The 23,418-nt window shown below is 40.7% G+C and overlaps 1 protein-coding gene across 1 annotated transcript in view; it reads right to left on the bottom strand.

The window, feature by feature from the left end:
* LOC123851370 (uncharacterized) overlaps positions 1–23,418 on the bottom strand; it is a 423,494-nt gene that overhangs the window by 206,510 nt on the left and 193,566 nt on the right. The window contains exon 3 of the mRNA XM_064573700.1: positions 7,624–7,695. The gene's annotated coding sequence lies outside the window, so the exon portion shown is untranslated. The remainder of the gene's footprint in view (positions 1–7,623; positions 7,696–23,418) is intronic.

The following is a 23,418-nucleotide window of genomic DNA, read 5'->3' as shown; positions in this document are numbered from 1 at the left end:
TTCTGCGTATCTCAGGTCTGAATCATCAAACTGCACTACACGTTTGGGAGTGTGGTCATAGAATTATGGTTCTGTAAGTTTAGTGATGCACAAATAAACTCTTGGTATCTTCTGGTTCCACATTGTGGGTGGAGAACAATTAGAAGTCTTCCCTCCCTCCCAGATGCCCATGTAAGAAGAACAATAGCCACCAAGAAGGAATACATAATTGGTAAGAAAAGTAGAAGAAGGTCAGCTCTGAACAACAGATTCCAACAGGTTTCTGGAAGGAGTCTTCATCTAAGGAACTGAGCAGAGCAACCCACCTTCCAGAACATGTGTTTGGTTATGTAAGGATAATCAGACTCAGAAAGCAAGAAGTAGAGGCCAGAGGACGGGAGAAGGAGCTGGGTAATGAAGACTGACTAGGAGGGAGATTTCCTAGGCAGTTTGTCAAGCTGCCTTCCTCAAGCCTGCACAAAACAAACACCACAGGGCTCCTGTCTTTCTAAGCTGAAAGAGTGCCTGGAGAAAATGAATAACCAGACTGAGTTCTGATATCCCAGGGTAAAGAGTATCTTTATTCTATCATTCAGGAACCTTGTGATATGAAATCCAACCCTGAAAAGCTCCATCCAACAAAATCTTGCAAGTCCACAAACTGCTCATCTGGACTGAATACCTGGATGGATTTCACATTCAGGGGGAAAAGTAATGGGAAAATGGAATATTACAAAACCGCAGGAGAAGAAACTCCCACCACTTTGTACAATCAACCCCACCTTCTGAAAACCCCAAGTCATAAGTCAGTAAGAAGTTAGGCAGAAGGTAAGGTAAAAAACAAAAAAACAAAAACCCCCGTACATTAAATATAAAACTGATCTCAAAGGGAAGAGATGATTTAGGGAAGAGAAAGTCACGCACACACACACACACACACACACACACACACACTCTGTCTCTCTCTCTCTCTGACCTAGCCCTCAACAGCATTCAAATCATTTTGCATTCATTAAAAAAATTACATTTATATGAAAAGGAAATCATGAGAAAGCCAGAAAGAATACTTGCAAATTAAAAATATAAGAATGGAACTATTTCATTGGAAGGATGGAAGACAAAGTAAGGAAACTCTTATCACATACAGCTAAAAGATAAATACATACAATTTGAGATATAAGTGATTTAGGTGTTCAGTCAAGAGCTTGGATCATACCAGCACAGCTTATAAACAGAGAAAACAAAAGGGAATAAATTATTTTTAAAAATATAAAGTCAGAAATGCATGGTTTTAGGTCAAAGGTGGTACGAATGAATGAGAACTCACATCCTTGTGAAATTTCAGAATGCCAAGAACTAGCTAAACCTCATGGAGAGCAGAATATCTAATCAGCATAGATTTATCTACAAATTAATGAGATTAAGATTGGCTTTAGACATTACACGTGTGAGTGTGGTTATATAACATCAAGGACAATATGTCAGAGTTCTTAGGAAAAAAATGATATGAACCCGGTCAAACTATTAATCAAGCCTGAAGAAGGAAAGCATAAACATAGTCAGGCTTCATAAAATTTATGTCCTACACAGTCTCCTTGATGACATAACTGGAAGATATATTTCAGGAAAATATAAAAAAGAGAATGTCTGGGTTTCAAGAAATGGTTGAACTAACCCAGGAGAGAAGAATGGAAGGGAGGGAAGGAGGAAAGAAGGAAGGGAGGGAAGGAAGGAAGGAAGGATGGAGGGAGGGAGGGAGGGAGGGAGGGGAGGGAGGGAAGGAAGAGAAGGAAGGAAGGAAGGAAGGATGGAAGAAGCAAGTAAGCAAGCAAGCAACATCTGAGAAGCCATCCCGGAAGCAAATATCTCAAATGAGGACTAAAAATTCATGAATCTTTAAGAAAAAACAACAACAACGATGAAGAAACTAAAAGAAAAATGGAATGGATTCCATAAAAGCTGTAACACGACTACAAATGATAAGTAACTGAGTACATGCTTTAGAAAGCATATGCTTATTCTCATGAGGCATAAAGAGCGTGAGACCACCCCGAAGAGGGCCCACCACCAAATGAGAAGGACACGTCAGGATGAGTACGTTTCAAACCTGAAGGGGACGACTGAAGATGAGAAAGGCATCCATCCAAGAGGCTAACACCCAGCACCCTGTCGTGAGTGACGCTGGGCACGTTGCACGAGGACCCCAAGAAAGCAGTGTCCTCTGAGGCCCACGTACTGTTCACGTGGCCACGGCAGGAGGAACGACTCAGCTAAGGGTGGGCATGCTGCCCGTGGTGCTCAAAGTATTTTCAGGAACCCACAAAAATGTACTGATTTAATATCAGAAGAAAAAAAACACATATTATGGTCCAAGGAAAGGTTTTCATTTGTTTTTTTCTTTCTCACATCTGCAAATATGTACTTGGATTAATAAATGGCTGAATAAATACACTTATAGGGCTGCTTGTAGAGGGTGTCTCCCTAAATGAGGACTAGGACCACCCGGGTCCAGGGTTCCTGTGCTGTAGGTTTTGGGTGTCTGTCATTCCGGGATACCCTGCAAGGGGTCGATTCACAGCTTCCTTCTCATTCCGTTTCTTCATGTTACTGTTACTTGACTTTCAGCATCACTGGGCACGCTCATGAGAACTAGCTGAAGGCAACAGAGACAAGATGCCCCTTTTCCGTATTTGTGTTCAGACATATTATTAAACTGTTTTCGGCTTCTGAGTATTTATACATTCCTGGGCTGTTACAAAGAAGGATGGCTTCTTAATATCACCAAAATTTCATAAGAAACAAAAACCAACCAGTTGACATGCTGAGTTCAAGCCAATCCTGGGCCTTCTGCAATTCCACAGACCCTTTTATTAATTTAAAGTGGGGGAGCCGGAAACATCTTCTCCAGACTATAACGTGGGTCGCTCCTCAGGGAAAATGCTCATCTGTGAGTGCATTCGGACACTACGCTGCAATGCGCAAGGATATTTCTAAAACGTGCTGCAAAGTTTATTTCAACCTTATAGCTCAAACCGCTCTTGCTCATTGAAGAGAAACGAAAGAGAGAGAAACAAGGATGGACTCTCATCCTACTCATGACTCAAGCCAGCAGTTTCAGCTCTGGATGCACATTAAATCAACTTGAAAAAATGAGCCCTAAAAAACAGAGAGGCATTTCCCACAAGCTTCCTACCCTGTCCCCACGGAGTTAGAACCTACACTAGCATTTTTACAAACAAGTCTCTTGTTGGCCTTACTGTGCAACAGGACAGAGGGGGAAAAAAAATGACTTTGAGCAACAAAGCTACTGAGACCGTACCCACATGATATCTTGTCCAACGAACATAAAGATTTGCTGGCCGTGAACCATCATACCTAGAACACTAGTATTGACCTATCCCTTCTTCCGTCTTCCAGCCGAAGGCTGGCCCCAACATTCAATGTCTTGCCTTTAACATGCCCCATGCTCCATAAACGTCATAGATATTACTAAATCCATCTCTAAAATCTATCTTTACAATTGACTCGTTATCACGTAATAGCCTATTGGGCCTATTTACAAATTGTAAGCTTGGATCTAACAGTAAAGCTGAAATGAGGCATACAAATTAATGTTGTTAAAACTGAACTGTATTATAATGGTTTAAAAATATCTCATTCGGTTAAAAACTCATGAAACTGAATCCGTTTTGAACTCGTTTTCCAATCAATCGGCCATTCTCTTTAATCAATACAGTTCAACAAGCACTGCAAATCAGTGAAGTTGATTTCCAAACAGAAGACCTTGTAAAAACATGGTTCAACCCAATTTTTTTCCCCCAATTTTAGTCTGTATCTCCTTCAAAGACTTTATTATTTTCTGGATTTTAGAACACTGTTCTCCATGTAAAATTACCTTTATACTGCTGCGTTCTATAGAAGCTCCAGTATATGTTGCTGATTTCATTGGGTGACTTTCCCTCTCTCTCTCATCATTGGCATAGTTTCAGATTATCTGGATTTTCAAACATCCGAATAGCTCTAAAGATCTAACGGTAATGCATCCTGGTCAAATGATCTTATCTGAGGTTTTCCAGAGTTGATTCTTTGGAAATTTACCAATCTTAATTCTATTAATCTTAGCTGTCTGGGATCCACCGTTACGCACTGTGCAAAGAAAGAGTGATGGATATAGAGATCATAAGGTTTGGCAACATTGTTCATAATATTCAAGTTATAAATCTTCCTTTGCAGTTTCTGTGGCATTTTATTTCCCTTCACTTAGTTTCCAATTTGTATTTAATTCTTTTAAAGGATGACAGAAGTATGTATCCACCCAAAAGGCATTGCCAAAAAAAGAAAAATTACTGTTTTCATGAGCATCTTGAGGCAGAATATTTTTTTTCTTACTGCAAGTTAACACCATAAACAGTTGTGTACTTTTATACATTTAAGGAGAATGGAGGATATGTAATTATTCATTTGATTGCTGACTTGAGTTTTCTGCTTTATATTACTACAAAGTACTAAAGTCTGTATGTTTTCAGAACAGAATGACTCCGTGAAAAGGGCACATTGCATTTGATATATTAAAATACAAAACAGTTTCAGTGGACCATGAAAAGGATTACAAATTACACTTTTAAAAGTAAAATCAGTACCTATTTATGTGTGTCCCTGCACTCTGGATGCATCTCTAAATATATAAACATATTTTTCCTTACATTCCCACAAGAAAATTAATCAAGAGTAACAACCACAAAGAAAACTAATTACAATGCTTACCGTTATATTTTCTGCACACAGACATTATTTGAGTCACTGGCGGCTAATGTGGAAGCCATTCTGAGACTGCTCTGAGAAGCAGGCATGGCCGTGAGAACACCATGTAAAAACATGAGCCCATGTGTTCAGAGCTATGCATATAAAAGAGAGGAAAAAGTGGTACCCCAGTGTCAAGGGCATGGATGATGACCATGAGGAGCATGATGAGCACGGATGATTTTCCGATTCTGCTCTTTCTCTCTTTTTCATTATCATGTGGGACTTTTAATGAAAAAAATTTGTTTTTTCAAAAGCATGAGGTTAGGACGTGGAGGAGATGGACAGACAGAGGACAGAGGCTTTCCAGGGCAGTGAATCTACTCTGTGTGACGTTATCATGGTGGATACACGTCATCAGATGTTGGGACAATGTAGGTACATCTTTAGTAAAACATGTGCCGTTCTGGTAAAAGATGTTGGTAACTGGGAAGGCCGTCCACATATGAGGGAGCAGAAACCATACGAGAGAGCTCTGTACCTCCCTCCCCATTTTGTTATAAACCTAAATCTGCCCTAAAAAAGGCATTTAAAAAATCACCAGGAATGGTGGCTCTAAGTTCAAAGAGCATATAGCCCCATGTACTACATCAGCATCATCTACTGTTCTTTAACTCCTGAGACGGGTTCACAAACCTGGGCCACGGCTCTTCAAACAGCCACGGTTGATTTCAAAACCTCAGAATGCAGTCACTACAATGCCCCCCAGCATTATGGTCTCTCCAGCTCTCTTCAAATGCAAGGGGAGAATCCCGAAATCTCTCCTCAGATGCTCTGGGCTTTCAATGCCTTTTTTGGCGGGGGGGACGGCGGTTCTCATTGCCTAGGATCCAATATCCTATGTTCACATGTTTAGAGAAATGGTATATCAGCTGGGGATTCTCGTGGGCCATTTAAGTGTGATAAACATTCATTACAATATTGTCCGGTGCTTTAATCAATTCATAGGATGGATAGTCTCTTTACCCATTACTTTGTTCTGTAACATAATAACTACTTGATTCATTTAAGAAGGACAAAACCAGAGAAAATTAGAAAATCAGAGCAAAGTTAAGGTATAAACGTAGGCCCAATACATAAACCACATATGCTAAAAAGAGATGTACCCCAGGCAGACGGTGGGAAAGGAAAATACCATAAAACTCTGGAGAAGGAGATTTCAAGACCCATGAAGAAAATATTAAACATCATTAATTGAGCACTTGCCGTATCTTACCACTGGATGGAATATTTTATTTGTAAACAATCTTAACAACATTCCTATTAGATATGTGTGTCTAGCCATATGCACCCCAATGTTCATAGCAGCAATGTCTGCAATAGCCAAAATGTGGAAAGAGCCAAGATGTCCATTGACAGATGCATGGATAAAGAAGATGTGGTCCATATATACAGTGGAATATTACTCAGCCATCAGAAAGGATGAATACCCAACTTTCCCATCAACATGGATGGAACTGGAGGAGATTATGCTAAGTGAAATAAGTCAAGCAGAGAAAGTCAATTATCATATGGTTTCAGTTATTTGTGGAACATAAGGAATAGCATGGAGGACTCTAGGAGAAGGAAGGGAAAAATGGGGGTGAGGGGAATTGGAGGGAGAGATGAACCATAAGAGACTATGGACCTGAGAAACAAACAGGGTTTTAGAGGGGAGGGGGGGGGGGGGGGACTGGTTAGCCCGGTGATGGGTATTGAGGAGGGCACATACTGCATGGAGCACTGGGTGTTATACGAAAACAATGGATCGTGGATCACCATATCAAAAACCAATGATGTATTGTATGGTGACTAACATAACATAATAAAATTAAAAAAAAAAAAAAAAAAAAAGATGTGTGTGTCTACACTCGTTTCCTAACAAGAAAACTGAAGTTCCGGGCGCCTGGGTGTCTCAGTTGGTTAAGCGACTGCCTTCGGCTCAGGTCATGATCCTGGAGTCCCGGGATCGAGTCCCGCATCGGGCTCCCTGCTCGGCAGGGAGCCTGCTTCTCCCTCTGACCCTCCCCCCTCTCATGTGCTCTCTCTCTCTCTCAGTCTCTCTCTCGCAAATAAATAAATAAAATATTAAAAAAGAAAACTGAAGTTCCAAAGTCTCGGTACTTGCTGAGGTCCTACGACTATACAGGTATGAGATGGAATTCGCCCAAAGGCCTCTCCTGACCTACCAGTTCTTGTGTCTTTATCATGATGTTTTCATTCTCAAAATATTAATCCCAATAACCTCCTTCTCAAATCTTCACCAAAGGGAAACTGTTTTAACCAATCTGAAGTTATGTGCTGGGAAATACACATAGCAGTAAAAACTGTGAAGTGCCCACCAAAGAGATTAGTAGACAAGGTTTTGGTATTTTGATCAAAAGACAACCATTAACTTAACAATTTATATTTCTGAAGCACATTTGGGATTATGGAAAATGCTGATAAAGTGTTAAATGAGAAAGCAGACTAAAACACCTTATGAAGAAAATAATTTCTAACACAGAAAACATAACTCCAAGACAACATTTAAAAATCATTAAAAAATTTTTGTGTTTTAAGCAGGTTAGAATTCTGATGTTTTTAAATTTAAATTTTGTATAGCTTTTGACACTGAAAAATATTACTGCAAGCTGGGTGCAACTTGAACTTAATGAAAATCTTTACAGAGTCTAATTTGGATGTGATTAACAAAACAGGCCCATTAAGCCTGCAGCTTTATATCGGAAAAAAACAAAACAAAACATAAGGGCATTAATACACCTCTGGCGTATTGTGACGCCGTACTGTGAGCTGCCTTCCTCGATAAACAACCCTGCGTTTCGGGATTGCTGATGCAGGCTCTCTGTATGTAAGTTTCCTTACCCGAAAAAGGGTGGGTTTGCAGATCATCTCTTTGCTCACCATCAGTGGTCATATTCCACACATGTATACATCCTAGGAAGAAAATGCAAAACAAGAAGCAAAGTCATTGGCCTGGCACTATACATAATAGTCAGGGAACAGTTTTGCCATGGTGAGTTGAGACGATCTGAAACACTGAACCTGCAAACAGCTATGGATCGATGACATACCCCTGTACAGATTTCTAAGAGGTCCTGGCACGGTAGACAAGTCTGTGATAGACACAGCAGGTTAAACAGGTGACCCTTAGGACTACATTTTCATCCAAATCCTCTGTATTGATGTCATAGCTTCCTTCTGAGGGGACTGCCTATGATGCTCTTAGGCTCCCGGGGAACACACAGAAGACATGGGGCTCCCTGTGCTTCATGCTGGTGGACCGGTCTCTGTGGTGAGAGGGACGCGCAGGTGCGGCTGGCCGAGAGATTCACAATGATCACAGTGCTGGAGAGATCACTGCACCTTGCTTGCCTCTCTCCCCCACACCCATGTCCGTTCCACGTCCAATACCTCACCCACAACTCAAGGTCACCACTCTCATTTTACCCACATAAGCCCATCTTCAGAATTTATTGGGTCAGATGATTCCTGCTGTCTAATTGACACATAAAAGGCAGGTCTTTACATTCTTCTGTGCTTATTATCAGACTGATTAGATTCATCCATGTTACGCACGCTTTAAGGTGTTCACTACAATTATGCATGGCATAGATCCATGAATGTAAGAGAATGTATTTTTCTATTCATGGGCATTTGGACAGTTTCTCGTTTGCGGGCTGGAAATCAAAACTTCAAATGGAAAACTCAACTTCTTGTAGGTATATCTTGCCCTGATTTAACAACACAAGCAAATGATGCTCCCAAAAGTGAGGCATGAAATGGAGGATGGGGTGCCATCATCCAGGATGAATTTTTTCAAACCCTCTTTGCTATCTTGAACCCTCTAATTTTGCCACTAGTTACATATTCAAATGCTTTAAAAGAAGTCAATAGCCTATGTTCAAGTTGCATATTCATGAAGTATGCAAATCAAGTGCAGGATGCTCAAACCAAGCAGTGACACCACGTGATACATTGAACTGATCTATATGCAGCTTCACTCTCCTCTGAATACTTTTGATATTCCCATCTGTCACCACCAGAACTTATAGAGACACTTCAAAGACATCTGATATGATTCTAGGTATCCGTAGACTGTGAATTAGCTGTGTTCTTTTCTGTCTTGGGTGAGGGTTAAGTGCTCTCTTCTTCTACTTAGTGTACAAACAGTGTGTTCTAAATGGCACCCAACCCCAGCTAACACCAGGAGCTTCTACAGAGTGGTCAAAAACAATCCTAACATCCCGACCATACTTCTGGACATACATGAGAGAATGAACTTGACATAGCTTTCCACAGGAGCCAAGAAGAAAAGTAATTTTGGAATGTGGGGTTTGTGCAGTAGCCTAGTTGTAAATTGCTTTTTAAGTGATTGGATTTCATCTTGTCCGAAAACTAAAATAACAGGAAATAACTAAGAGTCCAAGAAATGAATTTATAACATGATAACTTATATAAGTCTTACATAAGCACTTTGAAGAACGCAGTATGATTTTTCAGCGTCTCCAATAATATTTGAAAACCGAAGAGGTATTACGGTTTGGTAGCATTAAACTGGGATAAAAAAAGTCTGTGACAGCATAGTCTTAATTCCAAATCTGTCCCCCAATTTGCCTTCGTAGGGACACTGATATACTGTATGTAGAATATTCCAACAAAGACCATCACTTCCAAAAACGTAAAATGATCACTATGGTCAACTTCTTTAGTTCAGTTCAATTATTTATTATATCATCGTCATTTTACCTATACTCAGGGAAATTCCCATTTCTACTCTTTGTTTCAGCAAATATTCCCTGAGTACATGGTATCTCCCTGCCTCTGAGCTAAGAAAAGTGTATTTTACGGTGGGGACAGAGATGTATAAGGTTTTGGATTTTTTTTTTTTTTTTTTTTTTTGCTAAGTGAAAAAACACCTGTAAAGATTTCATCTCTTTTCAGGTTTTCAGATGAGAACATGCTTAAGGCATTTGTTTTAACACTCTGAAATCCTTTCTCTATCCCTAAAAGCCCCTGAGTATCTTTATGCAACAGTTTGAAGTCCACATCCATTGTCTTTGTAACCGAACGGCATGGTGAGTTTTTATCTTTGCCGTAACATTCACTTCTGTTATTTTCCACCTTTAGATCAGCTTTCGTGGTGTGCTTTTCAGCTGACTTATCAACAAAGAATTTACTAAGTTATCAATCATTTCACTGCTTGAATGGTCTCTTGAACTTTTCCAAATACCAGGAAAATTCCACTCCTGGTGTTGCATTAATACTGACCCTCTTGTTATAGCCATTATGAACTTTGAATAATTAAAAAAAAAATTACATGAATTTACATGAACTTCACATAATTTATTTCCTGATGTATTTGTGCCTGAAAACCGTAAGGTAAGATACTCTTTTTCAAAGGCCAATTATTCCTATCTTTGTAGACAGCTTCATTTTTTAGCCAGAAATCAGAATGATAGTTTTGTAGGACTTTGAAGGTCCTCATTCCTGAACCTGTTCAAACACAGCTGGGTGTCCGTGTAACAGGGATGTAATAGGAAGCACCAAACGGTGCTGTGAATTTAATCTAGAAAACTTCCAACTTCCCTTCCAATGCTCATATATCCTGAGGTCCTGTGAGTCAACGCATCAGTGTTTTTGCCTGACTTATATTTTGAATCCTCCTTGGGGAATAAAAGTCTTCTTTTCTGGGGATCCAATAAATATAGAAGGACCCAATATGCTGATGACATTTTACTGAGATAGAACTACAATCTGCATAATTAGTATATAACTATTTAAGCATATTTATTTAAGGGGATGATGATTTTTCCACTGTATTTATTGTTTTTAGGAGGCTCCATGCCCAACATGGGGCTTGAACTCATGACCCTAGATCAAGAACTGCATGTTCTACCAACTGAGCCAATCAGGCGCCCCTGTTTTTGTTTGTTTTTAAATGACGACCCTGCTTAGATGGAAAATGTTAGATTTTTTAAAAATTCAGTAATCTCTATGTGCAACGTGGGACTCAAACTCCTGACCCCAAGGTCAAGAGTCACATGCTCTACCGACTGAGGCAGCCAGGCGCCCCGAATGTCGGATTTTTATTTTTGCAAATGCAGAGGAACCAGAGGCTAGCAGATGATGTTTAGTGTCTCCTTTTTGTTATTTCTTGCAATTTGTTACTGAAATATTTCAATGTTATAAGGCTTAACTTTGTTATCTCTTAAGCAATAAATTGTGGCTGGCCAGGGCACAGGAAGAGGAGAACAGATCAGCAGTCAGCACTTTGGCTTTAGAAGACGTTAAGAAAATTTATGGTTCTCACATTCCAGAATTTCCTTCCAAAAACAACTAAAAGGGATGTTTAAAACTAACTGATTTCAATAATGAAATATAAAAGTTGGATGGATGGGATAGTTAATACACTTGCAACATGTATTTGATAGTGAGTGATTGTACAATGTAGCTTTCATGTTTCTTCTTTACAAAATCCACATAAAAGTTCTAAACAAGTCCGAAAACAAAGTTTATTCATTCAGTCAACAAAAGGTGTTGAGTGCCCGTTCGGGGTTACGCAGTGGGGATACCAAGACTTTAAGAAAGAGTGAGCATGCAGACCTATATGCAGATCACTGCGATCTCATGAGATCGACTATCCATCCACTATGTCACCTGTCTGTCTATTTGCCTACCTACCTATCTACCTGGTGACCTGGAGAATGACGGAGGCACAGAGGGAAGTCCCTTCTCTCCAGGGGAAGCCAGGTTAGCCTTCAACACACTACTGATAAGTAGGCTTTTCCTGCCCAAAGAAGAAAGTAGTTCACAGAGGGAACAGCATCTGCAAAGCTACTTACGAACAGATACGGTGGTGCTGCAGTTAATGTGATGTAATCTGGTTGTGATTATAGTCAACGTAAGTAAGTATTGCTCTTTCACTGCTATGTTACAATCTATCCTAACACTCCGTATTCTATTAAAACAATGATCTTATTATCTGTCATGATTGTGTGAGTCAGTTGGGCTCAACTAGCAGTTTTTCCTCAACGTGATATTGGCTGAAAAGCCACAGCTATCTGACAGAGCTTGACTGGACTGGAACATATAAAATGGTTTAGTCATATTTCTGGCAGCTTGTCAGGGATCCTTAGAAGGCTGATCTCTGCTGGGATGTCCAGACATCTGGGATTCCCACATGGTCTCAGAGCCTCTTCCTGAGTCTCAAGGTCTCACTGTTGTCAGCAGGGAAGCTGGACTTCTTACATGGTGGCTCAGGGATTGCGAAATCACAACAGCAAATCTTCCACACCCACCTGAGACTCAGGCATGGAGGCGCAGAGCATCACGTGACCACTAGGGTCAGGGAGACAGCCCAAATTCAAGGAGGAGGGGGGCTGCACAAGGGCATGCGTACAAGATGTGCTTCAGTGGGACTTGGTTTGGAGACTTGTAACCAGCCTCCAATATCTGGTTTCCAAATATTCACTTCTCTTCCACGATGCCAAAGCCTCCTCTCATTCCAGCATCAGGATCAGGCTTAAATTAAAAGACGAGGTCTCCTAAATCATCTCCAGGTGCAGATGGGTTTACTTGGATGCAGCCCCTCTTGCTCTCAAGACACATGAACCAAAGAGATGGAGTGACTGGCCTCTTAGATACAAACCTACAACCACGAGACAGAGGCCGTCCTAGACGGAGTTGCTACTCCTGTGCTAGGTAAGGTTTTGCTAGGACAGTGCTCTGAGGCTGGCAGTTTTTGTGCCCAGCTGAGAGCTTCTACTCCTTCTTAACCCTTTCAGAAGCCTTAACGTAGGGCCTCCCCACAACACTCTTGCTTTGATCTTTACCCTGAGGTCTTATCTTTCTGGTGTGCTGGATTTGATCTTTTCCCCAGGATTTTAACTTTTCTGCATCCATTCGTCTTATTGCAGTGCCTTAAACATGCAGCTAGGAGGGACCCAATGACACATGCAGCAATCTGCACGAAGAGGTCTCTGTTGCAGGGCAACAACTTATTAGGGACATTTTCTATCTTCCAAAATTACCAGAAACAACGTTACCGATATTTGTGAAATGCACAGCACACGCACAGTCTTTTCCAGCATCCTAGGGCAGTTTCCTTGGCATGTTTACAGCCTCCTGTATTTTCACAGATCCTTGGTTTCCTGTTCCATTTTGACCATGCTTGCTATGCGTGGCCCTCCGCAGACATTTTACTTTTACTGATACAGCACGAACTAATGCTTCTCAACACTGTTTGCCTTGTTTTTGCTAAGGAACGGGATTTAAATACTAAGTTGTCCTCAGCCCCTGGATTTGAGGAGGGTTGGTTTGTACTCTTCTGGAGACATGGGACATGCCATTCTTTGGTTGGTGGACCTTGGCTCTTTTGACTTCTCTGTTGGAGATGGATTTACTCCAGGAAGATGCTATTCTCAGGCATCCGGTTCATCTCTGAATTCAGCTTCAAACCCTGAAGGCTTTTTACTTCCATCACAGAGTCCACTTGGTTCTCCTTCTGGCCAAGCTCAATGGCACCACTCGAATCATTTCCACATACCATGTGGAAAATGAAGGAATGAGTGAGAGCTGGAAGCTGGCCCCAGCTTTTGGTCTTCAAAGATGGGGAAAGACATGCCATGTGGGCTCTCTGGGTGGCCTGACTCACTTAGCAGATCTTGAACTATTTGATTTCTCTTTAATCTTCCTCTTCCCTACGTTCCTGATATTTAGAAAAGCAAGGGAAAGAAAAGAAATAGTTTGTTCCTGTTCCATTTTCTCATCATACTGTGTACTCTTACTGGTTTTCTCACATCTTCAATGGCATGTGGATCTTCAGAAAGGGTTTTCTTTCCTTGGAAAATTTCCTCCACTCCATCCTGGGCCAAAGTCCTTATCTGTCCTAATGCCACTCTTACAAGTTGTGGGTACTTATGGATCATTTAACAGGTTCAGATTTACCAACCTCTCTCCTTATAGAGATTCAAAGGAGAGAGGGAATGAGAAGCTACATGCACGGAAGGGCACCAAGCTAAGCTTTGCAGACACTTGGAAACATCAGGCTGCATAGCAAGCTGGTCATAAATCCTCTCCTTTGTTTGAATGCTGCTGGTGTTGGCGAGTAGGCTGGTTAGTGCTTGGTTTGTGTGTTTTCAGATTTTAGTCTTGTTTATTCTATCCCTCTTTTCCATTACAGTTTATCTGTTGCAAAACCTGGGTTGTTTGGATTGTAGTGTTTTCCACAGTCTGAGTATTACATATTGCCTACTGATGTTGTGCTTAAACAGGTTGTTCTGTTCTCTGCATTCCTGATAATCATCAGCTGAATTCAGGGGCTTGATCAAAATCAGATTTGATCCATTTGGCAAGACCATAGTTGGAACCGAATTTTTCATCAGGACGTAAATATTTTGTGGCTTTTGCTCTTTTTTTTTTTTTTTTTTAATGTTATCAGCAGTGAGTGTTCAATGCCTACATCCATTAATTCATTGAGGGAAAAAATGGTGATGTTCTAATTCGATCGGTTTATTTATTCATTAATTTAACTGTAGTAACTGTAATTCTCAGATAACGTTCTATTGCTTACACAGAAAAAGCAAGATGCACGTTAGACTTGCAAGGTAATAAACTGGCTACCTCTTATCCTCACAATGTGACCAACTGGTTTTATTTTTAAATGTCTTTATAAATCCATGGATTTAAGTATATTTGATGGGTTTCAATCCATTACAAATCTTGTCCTCAGTGAAGCTCAAACTGTCTCAGCTTTGGCCAATGTTCAGTTCCATTACGTTGGCCACTGAGTTCTTTTGACATAACCCTACTAGATTTTGATATCCTTTTTGCTCTGATTTGTCCTGATGTTCTAGTCTCATCTTCCGCATCCCCTGCCCCAGGACAAGAATCAGTCATTTCTCCAAGAAACTCAAGCTTCTGAAAATAGGAAATGGTATATCAAAACCAAAATCTGGGTCCTAGGAATGCCACTGCCACTGAATTGGTCATTGTTTCTAAGAATTTTCAACATAGTTGTGAAAAGTAGATATGAAACTTGAGAGTTCATACTAATATTTCCAATGCAAATTTAGGAGTGCAAGGTTTTTAAATCTCTTCCATATCATATCTTTGTTCCACATTGAAAATCTTCATTCTCGGGCGCCTGGGTGGCTCAGTTGGTTAAGCGACTGCCTTCGGCTCAGGTCATGATCCTGGAGTCCCGGGATCGAGTCCCGCATCGGGCTCCCTGCTCGGCAGGGAGTCTGCTTCTCCCTCTGACCCTCCTCTCTCTCATGCTCTCTCTCATTCTCTCTGTCTCAAATAAATAAATAAAGTCTTTAAAAAAAAAAAATAAATAAAGAAAAAAAATAAAGAAAATCTTCATTCTCAAGAACACAGGAGGACAGAATTAAAACATCTTATCATTATTCATGCACCCTATCCCCACATTACAAACACAACAGTATTGATATCATGGTACTAAGACCAATTATAATTGCTAAAAACACTTCAATTTTTTTGCATATGCTATTGCCGTTATCTCTCATTTTCAATCATTATACTGCATCCACAGTGTCAGAATATATGGCAATTGCACTAATTCTCTCTACTTTAACCTATATTTTGTCTTCGTTTTATAAGGTACCTGTAATTAGTGGTCAGCACTATTCTTAAGGTGATGTCTCCAGTAACTTCTGTTGTCTAAAGACTGTTTCCTAGTAGTTTCCTCGGGAAAAAGGTATGGGAACAATGCTCCTTGAGTTCTTGAGTATTTATAACAATTTGTGCTATGATAAATGAAATATTTAATTCTGTTATAAATTCAATGTGATTTAACTACAGGAAACTACATGTATATGCTTATTTTCTAAAAGGCTATTGTATTTAATATCCTTGTTTTCTATTAGTTTATTAGTTTTATTAATTCTTTTGACTTTCCCATCTTCAAACAGTGTTAATTTTGATTTCTAAAATTTTGAATAATTGTGTTGGCTAATCCTTCCATACTGACATTAATAATAAAAATGATAGCAGGTACCCTTCCTTCTTTTTCTGTTTTTATTTAAATTCCAGTTAGTTAACATAGAGCATAGTATTAGTTTCAGGGGTACAACATAGTGATTGAACAATTCCATACAACATCCCCATCACCTACTTAACCCATTCTCATACCCACCTCCCCTCCAGTAACCCTTAGTTTGTTCTCTAGAGTTAAGAGTCAGTTTCTTGGTTTGCCTCTCTTTTCCCCCTCCTTTGCTCATTTGTTTTGTTTCTTAAATTTCAAATAGGAGTGAAATCATATGTTATTTGTCTTTCTCTGACCGATTTATTTCACTTAGCATAATACCTTCTAGTTCAATCCATGTCATTGCAAATGGCAAGATTTCATTCTTTTTTATAGCTGAGTAATATTTCATTGCATATATACACACCCCATCTTTTTTTTTTTAAGTTTATTTATTTAAGTAATCTCTATACCCAACATGGAGCTCGAACTCAAGATCCCAAGATCAAGAGTCTCATGCTCTTCCAACTGAGCCAGCCAGGCACCCCATACCACGTCTTCTTTATCCATTCCTCAGTTGATGGATACTTGGTCTGATTCCATATCTTGACTATCGTAACTAATGCTGCTATAAACATTGGGATGCATGTATCCCCCTGAATTAGTATTTTCCTATTCTTTGGGTAGATACTTAGTAGTTCGATAGCTGGATCGTATGGTAGTTCTATTTTTTTTAAAAGGTTTTAGAGAGAGAGAGAGCACAAGCAGGGAAAGGGGTAGAGGCAGAGGGAGAAGCAGGCTCCCTGCTGAGCAGGGAGCCCGATGCGGGACTAGATCCCAGGACCCTGGGATCATGACCTGAGCTGAAGGCAGACGCTGAACCAACTGAGCCACCCAGGCACCCAGTAGTTCTATTTTTAACTTTTTTTTTTTTTTTTAAGATTTATTTATTTGAAAGAGAGGGCACAGGAGCATGAGTGGGGGAGGGGCAGAGGGAGAGAATCTCTAAGCAGACTCCCCACACTGAGTGCGGAGCCTGACACGGGACTCAATCTCACAACCCGTGAGATTACTATCTGAGCCAAAACCAAGAGTCAGACACTCAACTGACTAAGCCACCCAAGCACCCCTACTTTCAACTTTTTGAGGAACCTCCATACTGTTTCCAGAGTGGCTGCACCAGTTTGCATTCCCACCAACAGCGCAAGAGGGTTCCCCTTTCTCCGCATCCTCGCCAACACCTGTTGTTTCATTTTAGCCAGTCTGACAAGTGTGAGGTAATATCTCATAATGGTTTTGATTTGTATTTCCCTGATGATCAGTGATGTTGAGCTTGTTTTCATGTGCCTGATGGCCATCTGGATGTCTTCTTTGGAAAGCTGTCTATTCATGTCTTCCGTGCACTTTTTTAACTGGATTATTTGTGTTTTGGGTGTTGAGTTGTATCACTTATGTATTTTGGATACTAACCCTTTATCGGATATGTCATTTGCAAATATCTTCTCCCATCCTATAGGGTGCCTTTCAGTTTTGTTGATGGTTTCCTTTACTGTGCAGAAGCTTTTTATTTTGATGATGTCCCAAGAGTTTATTTTTGCTTTTGTTTGCCTCATCTCAGGAGACATATCTAGAAAAATGTTGCTACAGCTGATGTCAGAGAAATTATTGCCTGTGTTCTCTTCTAGGATCTATTTGGTTTCAGGTCTCAGATGTAGGTCTTTAGTCCATTTTGAGTTTGTTTTCGTTTTCTTCTTTCTTATTGACTCCAATGGGATATTGGAGCATCAAAATACATTTGGTCGAATTTATTCTTATTACTCTCATTTCTATTTTGCTTAGAGCTTTAATCTGAAATAACCGTTGGATTGTATGAAATTATTTTTTGGTACTTATTGAAACAGTAAAGTTATTTTTTCCATTTAACTTAATGATATCATGAATTATATTAATAGATTTCCTCATATTGGATCATTCCAGTATTCCTAAGATAGATATTACTTTATCATGGGGTATTCTTAATATACTGCTAGTTTAAATGCTCACTTAGAGATTTTGCATTAATATTTATTGTAACTGAGATGACACATATATATGCATATAACTCTTATTTTCTGATCTCTGTCAGATTTTAATATCACAGTTAATCTACCTTTATAATATCTAATACATGTATTCCTTCCTTTTTATGGTCTTGGTCAGTTTTTAGTACCTTAGGGATTAATTGTTCCTTTAAACTTTAATAGCATAGAAATTTCACTGTCTTTATATCCTGGGCTAAGATTACCTATGTAATAACCTTCATCTGTCACTTCATAGGTGGATGGAGAGACTGGGGGCATCTTTGTTATCTTTTCTCAACAGAGACCATGACTATGAGACTGTTTCCTAAAATCCCACCAAGAAAAAGGTCATCCTCACAAACATTCTCCTGTTTTCCCTATACATGCCCATTTTACATCCTTACTTTTCCATTACATTTTATTCTTCCTCCCCCATTCCCTTTCTCTCCCCTCTCTTTTCTTCACTTAGACTAGTGTATACAGTATTTTCTCTGTAGGTGTGCGGTGTGCACCATGCCATAAGAAATTAAAACCTACAAGTAACTACCAAGTTTGTTTCTAGACTACAAGGCCAGCTCTAAGACAACAAATGTAAATCTTGTCTCCATCTGCAACCTTCTACTGGTCCTTGGCTTATCTTAAATGGCACCAAGAACCTCACAGGAACCAACGTGAAACATTCACTAAAGCTAATATGGCCACCTCATCACGGATTAAGACAGTGAGAAGCAAGCTCCCAAACCTAACAAGAGAACCAAGGAAAACAAACATGGAGCCCACTGCAGAACGAAGGCTGCTGCAGTGGGCATTTCTGGTTTGTCATTTGAGGGATGCGTTGAGACCTGACTCTGCTCTCAGAGTCCCTACGCACATGGATCTGGACTGGGTGCCCGGCTGCCAGCAAGCCGGCATCACACCTGTGTCCTCTGTCAGCCACGTGCATCCCAAATACAGCCCCGGATCCGGAGAGTGCCCGCATGGCGACGGAAAGTGACATTATTCCTCGGGTCCACTTGCTCTTCTTCTTTCCTCTGCACCTAAATAACTAAGTCTCAGCGAAGAGTGGGTTCCTTAAAATACTTTGTTCAGCTCATGTAAAGGTCTTGAGCAAGCTAGACTGGTATAAACCGGTCCTACTGCTGGCTAGATAGTCCTTCCCACATCTTTGGAACTAGATTCAGGACCTATTCTCTGGTGAGATGCCCCCAGCATGGGCCAGATGAAGCCATATGGAGCCAAATCAAATACTGTGGTCATAGGGAAACTTCATAACCTCCAAGCTCTCAAAATTAGACCAAAATACTTGCCACCTAAAGGGACTTCAGTTCCAGAACAGGGGGAGGCAGATAAGCCTTCAGAGTCATCTGAACCCGTCCCCATCATCTCCCACAAGCACTCCCCTGCTTCCGGCTCTGACTTCACATGTTCTGTGCCCCACGTCCAGGACCTTCTCTCTCAAGAGCACTGGGGTCAACCGGAACAACGAAAGTACTGGCAGATTCAAGTTGTATGCATTGCCACGTGTTCCGAGAAACCACACAGTATTTATTTACAAATCTCACCCATTTTCCTCTCTTCAGACTGCTCTTTTTGTTGTTAGCTCTATTAATTTCTCCTCTGTCCTATTTTTAGGGTTGTCTAGTTGAATTATTTTAAGGTTCATATTTTACTTTATTGGGTTTGAAATGAGAACATTAGATACTTTGAATTTCCTTCTAAGAACATTTTGAACTGGACTGCCTGCCTGTCATGGGCTGGACGTGGCTCACACTGATTTGTTCCTTTTCAGGAATTCGGGGACCCTGCTGTACAATGCTGTCATTAGTAAAAACTACGGCATATAAACTTATTTAAATTACATCATATAAAACCAAAAAAATCACATTCTGTAAAACAAAATTGTATTAAAACCACAGTAATACTTATCCAAACCTACAATTCTCTTATTGTCCTATTTTCCCATTACATATTATCTCAGCTTTTGAGGTTGTTTACATCTAGAGTAGTAATGTTGCATAGTGGTGCCTACTGCAGGTCTCTCCCCAGTGTGGTAGCTTTACACCACAGAAGGCAGCAGGTACTCCAAACCAGGACTCACACCGGTCGCTTTATTGATTTTCTTGGGACTTACGAAAATGTTGCAGAAAATGGTAACGGTGCGCATCAACTATGAAACAGCGTTACAGGGTGTTACAAGCAAACAATGAATCGTGCAACGCTACATCAAAACTAATTACGTACTGCATGGTGCAAAAGATAAAAAAAACCCAGCGTTGAGTCTAAAGCCACCAAACTGTGAATAGCAAGCAGGCAAACACCCGCGTGCGCAAACACACACACGCGCGCGCACGTGCACTCGCCACACACGGAGGAAGTATCTTCCAGGAATCAAGGACTATTAACTACCCAATTCAGCAAAGACATTACTCAGTAGTTGATGCACAAGTTCTGATGTACATTTTCACTGTTTTATTTCTGTCTTACTTGTTAATATAACCAGATACGCGAATAATACTCATGCTGGATATACACTTGGGGAACTCGCTGTTAAGCGTTTGTCAGCGAACCACTGACCGTCTCCTAATGTTTTGATTTATAGTCTGCCCGTTAGCATTATTTTCTAAGTAACCTGTGATTATACTTTCAATGTCCTCTTTTAACTCTTGTTATTTAAAAAGTGTTATTTTTAAAAGAACATACCACTTCAGGTGTTATTACATTTTTTATTAGGTTCTAATCTTTTGTTCCCTAAATCATAACATGTGGTGTCTTTCACTGACCCCTTTGATTTTGTGGGGGGGAGCGGTTCTTTGTGGTGAAACATAAAGCCAGATTTTGCAAATGTTTTGCGGGTCCTGAAACGGAAGGCATGGTCTGCCTAACTTTGGCTGTGGATACATACTTATTAAATAAATAGACATCTATGTTACATCCTGATAATTATTTTATTTGGTTCTTACATGAACTTTTCCAAAGCTGTTTACGTGATCTCTGAGGTCTGAGCAGTATGTGTGAAGAGCCTCCCTTTCGCCTTGTATGTATTTCTAATGGTTTTTACTCATGACGACTGAGCACATGCACAGCTTGGGGCCCGGGGTGGCTCAGTCAGTTAAGTGTCCGACTCTTGATCTCAGCTCAGGTCTTGATCCCAGATTGTGAGTTTAAGCCCTGCACTGGGCTCCACGCTGGGCACGGAGCCTACTTGAAAAAATAAATAAATAAAAAAGCACATTCATAGCTTATCTACACTTGTTGACAGTTTTCCTAGCATTCACTGTTTTGGCTTTTATCCATACTTTTCTTTATCCCTTTTCATATTAACTTTTCCTCCCTGATATACATTGCATCCATTTTCAATAAAAATGTTTGGATCAAATTGTTTTAAGTATGTCTCTGGTAGACAATTTATCAGTTGACTATAATCTGATATGAGTGTCTTTATATTCATAGAGATCTTATTCACATTTACTGTCAAGATTAAATTGTAGATTGTGTTATGTGAAGTGTGGTGTCTCTCTGTGCCTTTTTTTCCGATTTGTGTTTCTTCAGTCACATGGGAAACACACAGTGAGATTTTTAGCACTGTACATTTAGGGCAGTTCTTGCACTTTCTTCAGGGACCAATGGCCCTGTGTTTTCTCAAGTGTAAGATGGTCTAATCATGTGAACCCAGCGGAGTTGGCGGGAGGCTGTGTTTTGTATCTCTCTCTGTATCTGACCTTCAGTTTCTCAAGCAGATCTGGAGTGTGGATACGTCAGATGTCACTGAAGTCATTACCTCATTCTGCGTGTGGAATGAGTGACACTTCCTACCCCACTGTGAGCATGTCGGTCCCACGGAACACAAGCCCTGCCATGGTAATACAATGAAGGTCAAGGGCACGTTGGCCAAGTCAGGCTTCCTATTTACTGGAGCTGAGCTTTCTTTTCCCCAGCAGAGCCTCCTCTTTTGCTATTGTCCCCAGAAAAGACAACTCTTGATGATTTTACGGCTGCTAAAAAGTATCTCATCATAGATGTCATGGAAAAGTCAAATGTCTTACGAAGATCAAATCATATCTGCCGCATTTCCACGTTTTTACCTCCAGAATAACCTGTTTTGCTTGGGACCTTGTCAGCACAATGCAACCACCCATATGGATTGTATTAAACACCCGGGATGCATCAAGGGTGCATACGGAGTTTCAATGCACGTGTAATATATTTTCAATTTGCTGCTCACTACCTTTGTAAACATCTATTGCAGTTAAGACTGTTTCCTTAAAAACTACGGAACTTGATCTAAAAGTTAGTTAAATTCAGTCTAAGCTTTTAAACGCTAGAAATAAATCATTGAAAAACTCAGAAGAAAAAGCTAATATACGAACAAGCAAATACTCCACTACTTTCTTTTTCCTTTTTTATTCCAAATATATCTCCTCCTTTGTGAGACAGAGATGTATGTGTGTGTACATGGGGTTACATGTAAGTATACTCAGGTATCTGTATTTATATCACATCTTTCATTGCCACCTTTTCTTCTTTAGGTTCATTCTTGAATCTATTCTGAGACCTTAGTAAGTGGGAAGCAGAAAATTCCAAGTTCCTGGGAACAGTAACCCAAAAAAAAGCCTATCCTCAAGTTACAGTAGAGTGCAGAAAACCAAACGTACAACAAGGAAACCGTGCAGATACACTGATCATAATATGATTAGTCAGGGCAGGATAGATGAGGATACGGTAACAAGCAAGCTCCCACTTTTCGGTGCCTCAGCACAACCAACACGTATCTCTTGCTCACTTCAGGCACAGGTGGGCCTCCTCCAGTTAACAGCAGTGATCTCTGCAACACAGGAGCAGAGGACTGAAGCTTCTGGAAAGCCCCCGTGGTGTTTCAGAAGCAAACATGCCCTCCTCTGCCCAGGTTTTACCCATTTCACAACCGCTCCTCGCTCTCCAGAGTCCTGGTGGAGCCCAACCCCTCCTTGGCCATGGGACAGAAAGAGACCATGAGATCCAAGCTGTCCACTGTCAACCGGGTGCCACCTGACAGGCATTAATCCTATCTTTTTCTTTTCTGTATTCTGTGCTTTGATATCCAGGGACCCTAGGGAGCCTTGGTGGAACTGCGTCTCCCAAGGCAAGCCAATTCCTCGGCACAGAGAATGACTCACCCGGGGGTGTACCCTGCACCTGCACACCACCCAGTGCAGGGCCCGTCACCCCTCCCCTGCTAGGATCTTCCACGGCAGGCTACTATTGCCCTGCCTGAAATACCCCAGCATCAGGTGATAGGTCTACACCGCAGAGCCTGCTGAAATTATTCACGCAAGCCCATTCCCAACGTGTTCAGCCTGCTTCCCTCACGCATTTCTTCCCACAACGAAGGTTCCTGCCTGTGTTTTCCGCTCTCCCTCTGCCTCCAGACTGACCCCAATGCTTCCCTGGGTGGCCCCTCATGGTGTGGGGAGCCCTCTCCTCTCGGGAACTGTAACAAGCCACCTTTCCAATGGCGTTGTCTCCTGATCTGGAGGCCTGACCCTACCTGAATAATAATAATAAAACCTGTATTTTAAGATTCCCACCCCCCACTCCAAATCCTGACGCTGGACAAGCACAGTAGGGTTCCCT

Source organism: Mirounga angustirostris, unplaced genomic scaffold (genome assembly GCF_029215605.1).
Source record: "Mirounga angustirostris isolate CCGP_5_RB_7025 unplaced genomic scaffold, mMirAng1.0.hap1 SCAF_11, whole genome shotgun sequence".
NCBI classification, from domain to species: domain Eukaryota; kingdom Metazoa; phylum Chordata; class Mammalia; order Carnivora; family Phocidae; genus Mirounga; species Mirounga angustirostris.
The sequence above is the reverse complement of the archived record's forward strand: the minus strand, read 5'-3'. Positions and strand labels throughout refer to the sequence as shown.